Source organism: Rhea americana, unplaced genomic scaffold (assembly GCF_003343005.1).
Source record: "Rhea americana isolate MKP2758 unplaced genomic scaffold, rheAme1 scaffold_151, whole genome shotgun sequence".
Taxonomy (NCBI): domain Eukaryota; kingdom Metazoa; phylum Chordata; class Aves; order Rheiformes; family Rheidae; genus Rhea; species Rhea americana.
Window position 1 is genome coordinate 1,804,858 of NW_028185606.1, and position 4,146 is coordinate 1,809,003.

The window sequence follows — 4,146 nt, forward strand, 5'->3', positions numbered from 1 at the left end:
GCTCTCGGGCCCCCCCGCGGCGCCGGGGGGACTCGGGCCGTGAAGCGGCGGCGGGAGGCGACGCGGCCTTTCGGGGGTTAATAAAGAAGAAAAGCTGAAGAGCAGCACGTCGCGGCCCCGCCGGCAGCCCGCCGGGTGCGTGAGGGGCGCGGGGGCGTCCTGCGGCTCCGAGGCGCTTTCTCTCCAGGGTTCTGAAAGCGCCCGGCCGCCTCCCCGCCTCCCCTCCCCTCCTGCGCGCTCTGCCTCCCGCTGCTCCTCCTGGCAGAGCGAGCCTGCCTCGAGCTCGGCTTCTCCGAAAAAAGGAAGACCAAAACGCACCCAAAAAACTTTTCTCTAATAGCAAAGGTCTACAAAGCTTACTGCCTTTGGGGCCTCTAACGCACGCTGCCTTTGCTTCTTCCATTTCTTTCCTCTCAGTTTATGAATAATAGCTCAGAAATGTCTTTTCCTCAGTTCTCCCTCACCAGTAAAAGGTTTGTCTTTTGTATTGCTCCTTTGTATTGTTATTAACACTGTAATCTCTTGCTTTCTGGCCCCCAGCGCTTACAAACTCGTTTGCTGCCCTCCAGCCTTACCAAGGCAGTACTTCCGAAGTCATGCTTGTCCTGCCCAAGTCACCTTCCTTCTCTGCCAGACTTTTTCCTAGCATTCTGTATCCTTCTGCGCCCGCATCAGGATTCGCCTTGCCTGCAAGCACGTAGGCAATAATCACCTCTTTTTTGCTGATTTTGTTCTTTTGAAACATTGTTGCTTTTTTTGATTGGTTTATGTTTGTGTAGTTCTTAGTACAGCTGGATTGAAGCACCTAGGCACTAATGTTACAAATAATGATTTCTATCTTTGTCACTATGAGTCTTATCTCCTCCTCTTAGGGGGAAAAAAAAAGCCTCCAACTCCTCAAGCAGTTTATAATCAGGAATCTTCGCGTTTCCCCCTTTAAGCAACACTTATTTTTGTAGAGGGTAAGTCTGTGGAGAGAGAGTATCCCTAAAAGACATGAAATGCTTCTTACATCCACAGCTGTGATACTGTGTATATTTAATTGTTTAACCTGCATATGGAAGAAAATGAGGTGCCGAGACTGACCACAGCGTGAGACCTCAAGGAAGGGGAACAGATCCTCAGCCTCAGGGAGCCAGTTTTGCTGGCCCTTTGCCTTGTCGGGGAGGATATCCTTCTTGTAGCATTAAAAGCTCGATCAGAATGTAATGATGAAGGAATAAGGAGACAAAAATATAATGATAGAAAAGGATAATTAAACAAAACAGTCTACCAAGTGAAGATGTGGGGCAATTAGTGTTTGTTGGTTTTCATCCTTTTATAGCTAAGGAGTGGCAGAAAAGTTCTATGAAAAATGTTGCTCTGCGTATTTGAAGTTAAGATAAAAGAGACTTAAATTTCTTAGGTGTAACCACTTAATGGTTGAATAGTGAAATAATGACTCTGCAAGAATCAAGAGAGACTGAAAGAGCTAGCAGGAAAGAAAGGGATTTTTAGCCAGACTGCCTTAACTCCTCCACTACCACTCTCTTTCTTTCTGTATGAATATGAGAGTCAATTATTTTAAACTTAAAATCTGGTCCATAGAAGACTGTATCGCTTTGACCAAAATGCAAGAACTGGCAAACACCTGGAGCTTCTGCAGAACTCTTCCAGGAGAAGCAAAGGTCAGACTTAATGGACCAAGTACTTCTAAAGTTGCAGAGGAGAGAGATGACCTATTTTAGGTCATCTTCATATGTTGTAAGATAGCGTTGGGGTTTTGGCTTTCTCACCCTTAATATCTTTTCCAAGGTCACCTTCTAAGAGTAGTGAATTGCATTCTGTCCCGAGCTACATCTCCTAGGTACTTCTCTCTGGTCCTGGTTTGAGTCACTTCTCAAAGATGCTCATTAGATCTGGTCAGGTGAGTAGAAATTTGAGAGATAAATGCCTAGTTGTAATGGCGGTTTCAGAAAGCTTTCTCAAGGAGTTCTTAGGAATAGAGCGCTGTTCGCAGGTTCCTCTGCTCAGATGAATGTGTTCTAGACCTGATAAGTCTGACTTGGCTAAAATTTTTTTTCATATCTTTTGTTCTGCTTTGGGAATCTTTAGGTACTCTTCAGAAATGAAATTAATCTGGTGATTAATTAATTAATTTCTGGTGGGACAGTCTTCTTACAGTAAATACTTCATGTATCCTCTAGGTACAGAAGGAGACACTTACGAGTAGTATCAACTACCGATAGGATTTCTAATGTAATACCGCAGAAACTTCCAAACACAGATCTTTTAACAAACCTGATTGAGCGTCAGTCCGCTTGTGTTTACTTTAAGGAAATGACCTTCGCTGGTGATTTTATATACTCATGTTAAATATACAGCTCATATTGATTCAGAAGTTTAGCAGATTGACTGATTTGCAGCTGTCTCAATAGTGTTAAAAAAATGTGAACTCTAGCTAGCAGTTAAATCTAGCATTACCCTGGTAGATTGTGGCTTTTAGCCTGATGTAAACATAGAATAGAAAGCACTTGAATTACAGGGCTTGAACACTGTGTAGAAATTCTGGTGCTGACAAACCAGTAGGTAGTTTCATGTAGTCTTATGATGAGGCTATAACCAACTTCATTAAAGGTTTGATTTTTTTAATAATTTAAATTGTGGCTCTCTTTTCAAAGACTCATGAGTAGCTGCATTACACAGCAGATGCAGAAGTTCTCTTTGTGGTTGCTCCTTTGCTCTCTGCCAATCTGTGACACACCTCTTGCAATATTTCTTTGTTGTTAGTGGAGGAGAGTAGAGTGGAGGTAATTTAGTGCTGCGATCTTTTGTATATGAGTGTATTCTGGTACAGATTCCTGATGAAGGTGGTGTGGAATTGGCTTCAGTCAATGAGTGAAAGATGAGCAAGAGTACTATATGAAATCTAGGGTGAATCCTAATGAGACAGGTAGAATCGGTTAGTTAATTATCTTGAGACTGTATAGAGGAAAAAGTAAATGTAACCTCAGTGTTAATACAGTATCTTGTAATGCTGCAGTATTACAGGGCTGCCTAGAGTTCCTAGGGTCGCATGATAATTCAGGCTGGCGGGGACCGCAGGAGGTCTCCAGTGCAGCCCCCTGCTTGAGGCTGGGTCGGCAGGGAGGTTCGCCAGGTTGTCCTCCGGGGATTTCAAGACCCAACTGGATCAAGCCCTGAGCAGAGATGGCACGACGCCTCTGAGCAGCCTGTGCCACTGCTTGACTGTCCCTGGCGTGGAAGAGTTTTTTCATTGCATCTAGTCCTAAACTCTTGTTTCACCTTAATGCTTGTCTCTCATCCTTCTCCCGGGCACTGCTGCGGAGGGCCTAGCTCTGTCTCCTTGACGCCCTCCAAGCAGGCAGGGGCTGGCAGCGGTCACCCCTCCCCTCTCCCCCCGGAGCCTTCCCTGCCCTGGGCTGAATGAGCCCCGCTGCTCGGTCCCTCCTCTCGTGGCCGTGTGCTCCAGCACCAACTGCCTCGGGGGGGCTGCCGCTCAACTTGCTCCACTTGATCTACATCTTTCTTGATTTGTCTTGATATCTGAACAAGACCAATCAATGATAAAAATTATTCCCTCCAGCTTTTTTAAGTACTGAAATAATTTATGCTACTTTAATGCACAATTTCTCTTGGATTTTAAAGAGGGGAGGAATAGTGGATAGGTCCAAAAAACCTGTTTTGACTCTTCAGGAGGCCCCTCTTAGCACAATGCCCTCTTTGGGGGAGGAGTGGGGAAAGTGCCCTTTCTTATTTTGTCTCCCTTTTTTCCTGTCATGCCCAGGGCTCTTCCTACGAGGTATTTCTAGCATTTGATAACTAGAATTGCTGCCAGTATTTAGTATGAACAATGTTTCTGATTCTTTCTGGAGAGTGAGAGCAGTAGATTGAAAAGGCAAATAAGATTAATGATGACTACTGCTTACAGTATCTACAAGCTTTTATTCCTGTGCTTTTTAACCTGTGAAGTAGAAGAGGAGGGGGAAAAACAGAAAAGGTTCGGTAGTTAAGTGGCTCCTCTCTGAGCAGTGTCCAAGAAAAATTTCCTCTTGCAGGGAGCCCTAAGGTGTGTCGTGCTTAAGGCAGTTCTCCTTGAGTCCCAGCTGATGATACTGTTTGTATCAGGGTCAGTCAGGCAGGGAC